Source organism: Cydia amplana, chromosome 10 (genome assembly GCF_948474715.1).
Source record: "Cydia amplana chromosome 10, ilCydAmpl1.1, whole genome shotgun sequence".
Taxonomy (NCBI): domain Eukaryota; kingdom Metazoa; phylum Arthropoda; class Insecta; order Lepidoptera; family Tortricidae; genus Cydia; species Cydia amplana.
Genome location: NC_086078.1, coordinates 8,955,641 through 8,967,248, shown reverse-complemented (window position 1 = coordinate 8,967,248; position 11,608 = coordinate 8,955,641). Strand labels below are relative to the sequence as shown.

General features: G+C 36.5%; 3 non-coding genes across 3 annotated transcripts; 1 reads left to right on the top strand and 2 right to left on the bottom strand.

The window, feature by feature from the left end:
- Positions 1-1,889: 1,889 nt before the first annotated feature.
- Positions 1,890-1,961, bottom strand: Trnap-ugg (transfer RNA proline (anticodon UGG)). Its single transcript has one exon. It is a non-coding gene; the product is annotated as a tRNA-Pro (tRNA).
- Positions 1,962-3,910: 1,949 nt separating this feature from the next.
- Trnap-ugg (transfer RNA proline (anticodon UGG)) lies at positions 3,911-3,987 on the top strand. Its single transcript has one exon. It is a non-coding gene; the product is annotated as a tRNA-Pro (tRNA).
- Positions 3,988-7,689: 3,702 nt separating this feature from the next.
- Trnap-ugg (transfer RNA proline (anticodon UGG)) lies at positions 7,690-7,761 on the bottom strand. The gene has a single exon. It is a non-coding gene; the product is annotated as a tRNA-Pro (tRNA).
- Between the last annotated feature and the right edge of the window lie 3,847 nt (positions 7,762-11,608).

The window sequence follows — 11,608 nt, the reverse complement described above, 5'->3', positions numbered from 1 at the left end:
AAGAGCCCGTAATAGTGGCTCCATGCTCGAGATACTCAATCACTACGACCCCTTTACCATCCCAAAAAACAGAGCCCATGACCTTATCGGCAGATGGGCCCACCTTGAATTTCTTCGGAGTTGGAGATGATGGCCTTTTCCATGTCATAGACTGCAGTTTCGTTTCAGGGTCGTAATGATGGAGCCATGTTTCGTCCATTGTTATAAATCGCGCCAAAAAAAGTTCCCGGTCTTGCTGTATCAGGTCCAAAGCTTCTTGACAAATCTCGACTCTAGTTTGTTTTTGCGTGTCAGTAAGCATTCTGGGTACCCAACGCGCTGATACCTTTTTCATACCCAAGCGTTCATGTAAAATATTATGCACGCTCCCCGTTGAAATCTTTACATTTTCAGCAATAAAACGAACCGTGACACCACGATCCGCCAAAACTAAGTTTTCGACTTTTTTCACAATTTCTTCAGTTACTGCTGTAGTAGGGCGTCCGGAGCGGGGGTCATCCATGGTCGATGTTCTTCCACGTCTAAATTCGGCGCACCAACGTGCAACTGTCGAATACGGAGGAGCATTAGACCTTAAAGTGTCCCGTAAATCTAAATTGAATTGGTCCGTAGAAAAAATTTTCAAACACAAGTATTTAATAACGGCGCGCAGTTCAATTTTCTCCATTTTCGCTAACGTACTCAACAGCATCGCAAAGAAAACGCCGTATTTTTTTTTTAAACAAAAAACAGTTAGTTTTTTTTTTCATGGCAATCAGCTAGGTAGATTAGTTTTACCGGCCAGTATTTACTTTCCTAATATTTAAAGAGTTTGCATCTCATTCTCATTATATATTGAACGCCCCTCGTAATTTTATCAAGTATTAGGTTCTACAATACAATACAATACTAATACTCTTTATTGCACACCTCATGGTTCTACTTTTTTTTCTGATATTTTACAATGTTTAAAAATATGTATGTAATAGGTACGCAATGAACGATTTTTTTACTAATTAGCGTTTAAAGAACCTCTTATGCCACCAGCCCTATATAAATAGACTTCGACAAAGTTCACAGACCGCATAGGCTCAATGGAAAACATTTGAAAAACGCTTCACACACAACACAACCTTAAATATAAAACTATGTCTTATAACATCGTGTTAGAGCTCATTATGATTTGAAGGATTATTGCACTGGAGTAGGTGCAATTGGCATACGCAAGTACCGTGTCAGTATGGCTTACATCCAAATAGACTGAATTCTTCAAAACCTCGTTTCTATAACAAATTAAAAGTTCCAAAGTAGACCTTATTTCCTTTAGAATTCAATTTAATTTGAAAACTTACAGACTAAGACGATACGTGCTAAAGACATAACAATTAAGTGACGTAACATGAGAGGGTAATTTGGCATCTTGTTTAATGTGTTAAACAATACAAATGGTCAATTTGAAACAAACTGCCGTACAATATTCTATTCCATATTGAAAGCTTCCAATGTTTCAGCTGAAATGATATGGCACCAACCCAATGAATTTTTACTATACATACTTACTTACACAGTACTAAGTAAAGGATGTTTTGAAAATAATACAGAATCTTTTAAGGTATACTTATGGAAAATATTTAGTTATCTTACAAGTCTGTTTGATTTTAGAACAGGAAGACATCCTCTAGGTACATACATTAACTTTCAATAGACATTCCTGTGAAATAAAACGAAAATTTGCCTCATTAATGGTATTAACTAATTAACTAGAATGAACAACACGTATAGTAAAATATTTGCCCAACATAAAGTAGGTACTTAATACATACAGTCGTACGTATGTAATTGCATGTCGAAAATCATATCACGTTCATATCGACTAAGTAGCTAATTACGCAACGTACTCATTCAAAAAAGGGCACGACCGGGATTTGAACCCGGGACCTCTCACACCCAAAGCGAGAATCATACCGCTAGACCATCATGCCTCTTGGAAAAACATCGAAAGGCAGTCTTTAGTAATGTAAATCGCTTTAGAATCACCTGTTCACATAAAACCTTGAGGTTTATTGTTGTATACCGCTAAAATTGAATCCTCATGTTACATAATATACTACAGTGTCCGCTTACTATCCGGTCAGCCGTAGGCGTAGGGTGCTTGTTTGTAACCGTTCTGGCACCGTGGTTGGTACATAAAATCTATTTACGCTTGCTTGTATTGTTAACTTGTAATTATTTCAAATTGAGGGTTCCTAACCACTCCACTGCGCTGTCCTAAATGAAGCAACAACGAGCTTCGGTACCTACAGCCGAGCGACACTCGGCGACAACCCGACAGCATTACCATCAGTACCTAAACTAAGGTAAGGCAAGGTAAGGCTAAGGTGAGGTACTAAGGTCGCATCAAAAAGCCAGCGCAAATGTAATCCTTTTACATTGGGGGTGATCTATTTGTGTCGTTCCGCCATCCAATTCGCACAGGCCATAAACCTGTGGCGCGCCACGTAACCGATCAACTTTGATTTGAAAACACCGCAACTCGTTATACACACCGCCACTTTAGCACCACAACCGATGAACAAGCGAACACACGATTTAAAACCTTAAGTTACTTTAAAATACGGACCATGGCTGTGGAAAACGGTAGCTGGTAAACGGTGGGTTTCAGAAATGTATCGTGGGAGTTCGATCTACGATGGGATTTCTATCGTATTGTCATTTCACGAAGCTGTGACTTAATTAGGTGGCAAATGTCGAGTGTGTACGTAATTGCTTGACTTGTGTTATTAATAAGTGTATAAAACGTGAAAGGAGACAAATGATAAAATAACACTCTTAATGTAATTAATAGATAGATGTATAATATTTTGTTAAAGCAATGAAAATGTGAGGCAAAAAATAGTTATCCACGACTTGACATGACGTGGTTAGATATACTATTTCTCTTCGACGTAACGAAACAGAGCCATATTTGTTCATTCATTTTAAAGTAAATTTAAACGATACACAAAGCAAATCATAACAAGATGAATTGTATATAAAACGTAAGTGTAAATAACTAATAAGGTCTTGCATAAAGATAATACTTTTTTTACAGACCACCCTGTTCATTTGAGGATAGATATCCAACGCTAATATTCAGCGCATCTTCACTCGGGCAAATGAAGTGCCGCCCTAAAAAGCCCATTAGCTTAACAAAAGGTCATAACAAGTAACAATCTGTTAATTGTCTGAACACTTACGCACGTATTAAGAGGCCCTCCATCAGCTTTACGTCTGCGAACAATGGTGGTTGCGCAATGCTCGCTTTACGCGACCACCGGCGCCGATACACAGATTATATCGCAGATACGTCACTCCTGGTCTATGCTGTAGTAAGTACAGGCAGCAGCAGTAGTAACTTAATGGACGAAGTGTAAAAAAAGCTTTCAAATATGTTTTAGATGAGAGTATAAGTGCATGAGCACTGCAACCAAGAAGCTGTTAACGGATGCGGTGTTCAAAATGCACACTCAGACGCAGCCTTCTGCTAAAATACCTAGAAAAATACTGAGCAAAAAAGTTTGAGAATGGCATATCTGATACGCTTAATATTACTTTTATCTGTGGCCACTCCTTAGAGCCCCTTAGGCTACATTAGGTGCTATACCTATAGAATCGTTGTTTTAACTTTTGTTAACGCTAAACTGTATTTGCTTATATAATAATTATAAATAGGTAATGGAGTATTACCAATCGTACCTATCAGCCCGTATTATCACGTTGACTGTTAACAGACTTGGGCATTACTTGTTTTATTTTATTTTTTGAGATCAATAAATTTTATTTACCAATGTTATTGTGATTAAAATTTAACTCATTTCATTTACCTTATTTTAACAGATGTTCTTCAGGCATGTAACAGATCTGAAGAGTGTATTTCAGCATTATTACAAGAGGCATGATGGTCTAGCGGTATGATATGATTCTCGCTTTGGGTGTGAGAGGTCCCGGGTTCAAATCCCGGTCGTGCCCTGTTTTTACTCCCTTGTTTACGTAGGTAATTAGGTAGGGGAATCAACCAGTGAGTGTATATCTGAGTCATATGAATGAGTTAAATAACTACGTACCGATTTCAGAATAATATATTTTAACAAAAAAAAAAGACTTCACAAAACATCAGCAGTTCCACTTCACCCACTGCCACTCTCCGAGAGATAATGCACTAATTGCTATAAAAATATGCAAATCACTGTATGACTAGCTGGAGAGTTCCCTCAATTTCGTCAGGAACCCATCACCCATCAGATCATGATCTAAAGACAGAGTAAAATAAAATTAACAGGAAAAGGAACCAATTGTCATTCTGTACCGCCAGACCCTTTATGTCAACCGATCACAGGAAGACGTCTCATCATACATACATATATACATCCATACATATTGAATAGGAGAATAGGTAATGTACTTACGAAGAGATCCAAAGGGGCAGTAATTGAACATCCTGGGTACGTGTAAAATGTTTCATTCTCGTCGGTTGGACCCAAACATAATCCCTGTACATGTTTACAGTAGACACGTAAACATAATCTCCTTAATCTCATTAAATAGACTTGTAAATATCGTATATACTTATTTCGACAAGGCAAATAAAACATTTTCCGTCCGCTTGTCGCCGGTGTCAGCCTGATAAGTAAAATGTATACGTAATTAGGTAGTAATATATCGAGCTTGGAGGTTTTCTCTCTCATTAATGCCTCATTATTCTTACTTTGTCCAGATTGTGGACCTGGTCGTTTTATTTATCCCATATTTACTACAACCGTGTAATGTTGGGAGATATTAGGCTCGATTAATGAATTTCTACTTTTGTTAAGGCTCGAAAATTGATGTTTTCACTTAAGACTTTTGTAAGGACTTTAAGTGTGATTTATACAATTTAAATAACCGGATCGGGTTCACAGAAAGCTTTTCGGTTATTAAAAGTTGTGCCAGCCACCAAACAACTTTTTGTTTTTCATTTCAATAAAAACAAATTGAAGAACAAAACGACTTACTTACATTAAATTCGATACGTGACGATACGCAAATGATACGCTGCGTTCATTTATTATAAGTATAATAAAGTATAAGATTATGACATGAAATTGTTAGGCTTTACATGGATCGACGACGACATGTTATTTAACAGCACATTATTGCAGAGGTCGGGAAATGGCAAATCAAGGATGAGATTCGATTTAATACGACAAGACAAATCCATGAGTTGCTATTCCTGCCGAAGCATATATTATAATGCTTTTCTCCAAATATGCGATGAAATAAGGTTTTTACCTTATTAAATAATTCTCTAGAATAGAATCTTCCCATCAAAAATGTCAATCAATTTTCCACCTTAAAAGTTACAAACAATTCAGTAAGCAACGGATTTTCATACGATATTGATTTTAAGTTTGACCACAATAAAAAACTTCCCGTACTATTGTTGGTACAATAACGTGATCATTTCCGAGCATATCGGAGAAAACATATGTTATATACACGATACAGTCTTACAGGTGTACAATCAAATTTAATAATATGCCAGCCCATGAGGCATGATGGTCTAGTGGTATATATATTTTTTCGAATTAATATTCTCCCTTTAATATTGATCCTAGCGAAAAAAAGTAGCATTTATTTTATAAGGAATCTCAAATAAATGAATCGCGTCTAATTATCAAAAATGTAAAATTATAAAAAAACAGAATAAGCAACAACAAAAACATGGCGCTAGTGCAGGGTGGAGGTAGACGGGCTAGGTATGGCTGCACCGTCATTGAGACCGAAGAAATGTTGGATGGGTTTGAATTTGTGCCGTGTCCCACGGCATGAACCTTATGATGGTCTAGCGGTATGATTCTCGCTTTGGGTGACAAATCCCGGTCGTGCCCTGTTTTTGTAGACGTTACCTACGAAATTGAAAACAAATTTTTCTTAACTAGCTCGTAAAAGCTCTCTTTATTCTTCAAAAACTGATGAGAAAGTTGCATTTTACCCAGAGTTTTAAGTGATGATTTGAATGATAAATATTTAATAGCGTTCATTTAGATTTGATTTGTAATGTTTTTAGTTAGTACTTTCCTCGCGTTGGTGTGGTGAAAATTTTTGTGTTACACTCGGTAGCAAAGTTAGTCTTGAAATTGAAACCCTCGCAACTCGCAATGCTCAAGATTCCACTTTTTGAACTTGGAACTTTAATTTTGGAACATTTCCCTTCTACAGGTATCGGGGGGCACGACGAGTTAAACAACAACGTTGACCCCTTGTAAAACAAATAAATTATGGGTTAAATATTCCTTCCTCGGTTTGTAATAATGTACTTTGAAATATGAGTAGGTATTACGCAATACCCGGAATTATACAATAAGAAACATAATAATGCTGGGTAATAGAACAGCCAGAAGCATTCAATAACGCCACCTGAACACCGCAAGACAGCAGTGTGTGTGTCACCTGCCATAACTTACACTCTCACTACATTCCAAAAAGTGTCGTAAAAAGTAAAATTCAAATTGACTCGTACACAGAAAACGCAGAGCAACAGTAAGAAAATAATTAAGTATGCATGATAATAGTTCGATCAAAAATGTTCCAAGAAGGTTCCTACTAAATAAATACATTTACTTAGTTTACCTTGTAAACTTTTTATAAACTTTCTTACCTTAAAATTTTACAACAGTAATTCTTAAGCGAGACTAGCAAGAACTTGCATGCAATTTACGGTACATTGCCGACTACAAAAATTGCATTCAAAAGTTTGAACAGATACCGCAATGTAATGAAAATTGCATGCAAGGGCTTGCTACTCTAAATCTCGCCTTATAACTTTTAAATTGACAAGTTACGAGTAGATACCTAATATGGATTGGACAAATGTCAAATCTATACACGAATTTCTAAGAACAGTGTTAATCGCAGAATACGAGTATCAAATACCTAATAGAAATCAAAAAGGAAACCTTTTTGCGTATGAGCTATCAATAACGTATCTCTACTACTGTCTCCACACTGGCTACTGTGGCGCATGCACCATACCGCGGCACACGCTAACAAAGCCTTTTTTATCCCGTTGGTATGATAAAGCGATCAAATTTTAATAAATCGCTTCCTGCCCCACTGGCCACTATCGATGCTTGATAACACCCTTGGGAATATGTAACAATCGGATGACCATCGACGGTATCGATGAAATTCATATTGATAGTTTGATTCGATAGTGTTAGCCAAGATCAACTAGGGCTTGGCTGAGCTTGGCCACTACAATTGATTACTAATAGGTAGTTAATTACGGACGGTAGGTACTGTACAGGTAGAATATATGTAGTAAGGTTAGATATAATATGTAAATATTTAAATGTTGTCAAATGGTTAAAAATGTATTATATTTAGGTTTACATACTAAAGACTGCCTTCTACATATTACTCCGGTACTATGAACATTTACAGATTACCAAAAAATTTGAAAATTTCACGGAAATTTCACTAGAAACGACGGAGAAATTTTCGAAATTTTTTCAAGTGGAAATTTTGCAATTTTGGTAAATTCCCGATGACACGTTCCCTTTTATTTTAAGTCAAATATATAGTGTTGAAATAATATATTCAAATATTGCATTTCAACACTACCATTGGAAATGCAGTACTTAACATAATGAAGGATATGAGCTAATTAAAAAAGGTCCGAGTATTAAAACAGGGCACGACCGGGATTTGAACCCGGGACCTCTCACACCCAAAGCGAGAATCATACCGCTAGACCATCATGCCACTTGAACAGGTTCTTAATATTTAGGAATCGATGTAACCCACACAAAAAATACGTAATTTATACGTAATACCAAACCACCTGTGTAATTAAATATTGTATTGACAAATATGGAATACAAAATAGTCTAACAGTTTTGGATCATTCACTAACTAGACTCATATCGGCCGAGATATGGACCGTGATATCGTGAGCTCGAAAATAATACAAACGGTATAATTTTTTTATCTAATACCTTTAAACGAGCAATTCTTGTTTATTTATTTATATATATATATTTCGGGGCTCTCGGAAACGGCTCTAACGATTTCGATGAAATTTGCTATATGGGGGTTTTCGGGGGCGAAAAATCGATCTAGCTAGGTCTTATCTCTGGGAAAACGCGCATTTTCGAGTTTTTATATGTTTCCGAGCGAAGGTCACCCAGATGGGTAAGTAATAGAACGTATACAAACCTATAATATACATATTGCTCAGAATATATAAATTCAATTAGTATAATTTTGAATGGCATAACGTGTAATAAGTATAACGTGTGATACGTATAACAATGAATTCTATAATTTTATAATGTATAATGAACTTTACATATAATATCGTTTATGATAAGTGTAAAAAGATATAACGTTGAAATAATATAATATACAAAACAAATACCACGCAATAAACCTAACCTTTTATTTTTCTGGGGGGTAACAGTTCTAAGCTAACCTAACCTACTTTTAAGGTAGCAGTTTCTTTTTCTAAGGGTTCACAGTTCTAACCTAACCTAACCTACTTTTCTGGTAGCAGTTTATTCTGTGGGGGGTCATAGTTCTAACCTAACCTAACCTATTTTTATGGTAGCAGTTTCTTTTTCTGTGGGGTAACAGTTATAACCTAACCTAACCTACTTTTCTGGTAGCAGTTTCTTTCTCTGAGGGGTCACAGTTCTAAGCTAACCTAACCTACTTTTCTGGTAGCAGTTTCTTTTTCTGGGGAGTCACAGTTCTAACCTAACCTAACCTACTTTTCTGGTAGTAGTTTCTTTTTCTGGGGAATCACAGTTCTAACCTAACCTACTTTTCTGACAGTAATTAGTTTCGATGACCTATGAAATACTGAGATATCCAAATAATTTTACTGATGCTTGTTCAGATACTTATATGAGATGATATTCATTATTTTAATTTATATGCATAGCCAAGACAAATCCTTTATAATTTCAGGATTTTCTACACAGCACAGAACTTGGCACCCATATAGATCTCAATTCTTTTGTCGGCGAGTCAACAACGACACATATTCTTAATACCTATTGAACTTGGCTTTCATTTCACATTTATGTTTTTGTTGGGATAAGTAACTTACATGAAAAGTATAAAAAATCAACAAAATGCATGTACCGAATTTAATTTGTTTGCAGACGAAAAAGATGGAGAATGACTAAAAGCCACTCGCTTGCGCTCCGTAGCAAATAGAACGCAACGGTCACTGTTGCACTAATATGGAAGAGTGATAGAGAGACAAAGCGTTTCGTTGTCGTAGCGCAAGCGATTGTCAGATTGTCACCTTGGCTAGGCCGGCACACACCGCTACACGAGGAGAAAATCTCACTTCCTGGCCAAGGCAAGACGTAAAACTTTAGACAAACCACGGGCGCTAATTCGTCAAGTCCCGGATCGCATATTCGGTTCGGGCCACAAACACCTGCATTCTGGAGCATTCACGAATTCACCTCCCTAGGTATGTAATGTACTATATCGAATATGAGGAATGAAGAAGTACATTACGTATCTGAGCTGAGCCTACAATTAAGATTAATATATCAATTGTTGTTTAATAATCGATTTAATCGAGCCGATAATTAACCGGTGACCCAGTGCCACAAATTGGGGGCTTTGTCCTATATCCGGGGGCTGTATTATATCTATGAGCATAGCATATATTATTTATGTGGCGACGGAACATCCCATTATATTAATTCATTATTTTAGAGTACATGGTATCAATTGGTTTTCATAATAATTTTAATACAATAACAGAATTTTGGCTACGAAAATTATTAAAATGAAACATTAATATTCTAATATTATGCAGTACTTACACCAAATTCTGGATTACCTATTGCTTCTACCGATCTCTCCAATGGAAAACTACCTAATAAAATATTTTATCCGGAATATATTTTTTTAACTACGTGTATGTGAGGTGTGCAATAAAGAGTATTGTATTGTATTGTATATTTCAGAATCCTGTATATAGATAATTTCAACTAGGTACTAGAAACAAGTAGAGGCATAGTAAGACAAGTGATGGCCGTACTCTACTAAGCGTTGCCTGCTAAGGATCACTTGCACCATTCACCAGCCCGGGGTTAACCTGTTGAACCTGGAGTACTCCAGGTAGCCCAGGCTCCAGGACCCAGGTAAGCCTGGGTTAACGGTTTAACCGCTTAACTCCGGGTTATAGGGATGGTGCAAGTGGCGCTAAGAGAACTAAGCCAATCTTGTCTAAGAAGCCTCTACATATTTACAATTCAAAAGAAATTTATCTGTTACACAAAAACACTCGGCAACTCAATTTGCAAAATAAGTTTAGCACTATTATTGTCGGCATAAATAACTGAGATGGCTTACCGTAGTAGCGTCACCCGCGGGCCGTATCGGCACGATTGAATTATCGATCAGATAATAGGATCGCGAGAGCCGTACATTGTTCCTATGTCTACCTTAAGTATCGGAAATTAGAAGAGTGCAAGAAATGTTGTAAATTAATCAGGAACGGTGGGGGATGGTTTAATGGAAATTAGAAGCTGTTAGATGCGTATAAGGTCTAATAAAATCAAATGACACATAAGTGCTTTCTCCAACTGTTTCTAAGCGGTAGTTTTAAAGATTACTGACGCCCCGCCGACATTTGTTTTACGAGCAGATGCCTTAGCGTAAGTATTAGGTACCTATCAGGAGGCGCCAGTATTCGGCAACAGCAGATTTTATTAAAATTTTGATATGGAATACAGAAAACTATACATGGTGTCCCAAGAAGTAGTGATATACTGAAGCTGGGAGGTAGAGGACCTAGAGGGCTATCTGAATCACCCCCATGTATGTTCCGCGATTTTTCGTATTTTCGGAGTTATGATTTTTTTTAATTTTTCACCTATCGCCGAGTACGATGAGATTTTTATTTATGGTGACGTGAATTATTGCGGTAGATGCTTGATTTTTTTTGTGTGCTAAGCTGATAGATAGGCCAATTCAGTATGGTAACATTTACTATCGTTAGATCTCTGAATGGAATTAAAAAAAAATTTAATGCCAAGAAAGATAAAATTACCCAGTATGTTTTATTTTTCTAAGCGCCCTTGAAGTTGTGAACATACTGGGTAATTTTATCTTTCTTGGCATTAATTTTTTTTTAATTCCATTCAAAGATCTAACGATAGTAAATGTTACCATACTGAATTGGCCTATCTATCAGCGTAGCACACAAAAAAAATCAAGCATCTACCGCAATAATTAACGTCACCATAAATAAAAATCTCATCGTACTCGGCGATAGGTGAAAAATTAAAAAAAATCATAACTCCGAAAATACGAAAAATCGCGGAACATACATGGGGGTGATTCAGATAGCCCTCTAGGTCCTCTACCTCCCAGCTTCAGTATATCACTACTTCTTGGGACACCCTGTATACTTATATATTATTTACGAGTACAGAATGCTGTGAAAAGAATACCTATAGTCTTCACTTCACACTTTTGAACAACCGTTGTTTTCTGAATACCTATACGAAAGTATAGTCGTAACTATTTTTAGAAACGTTAATATCGATGCCATAAAAATACGTTTAATGAGTGAAATCTT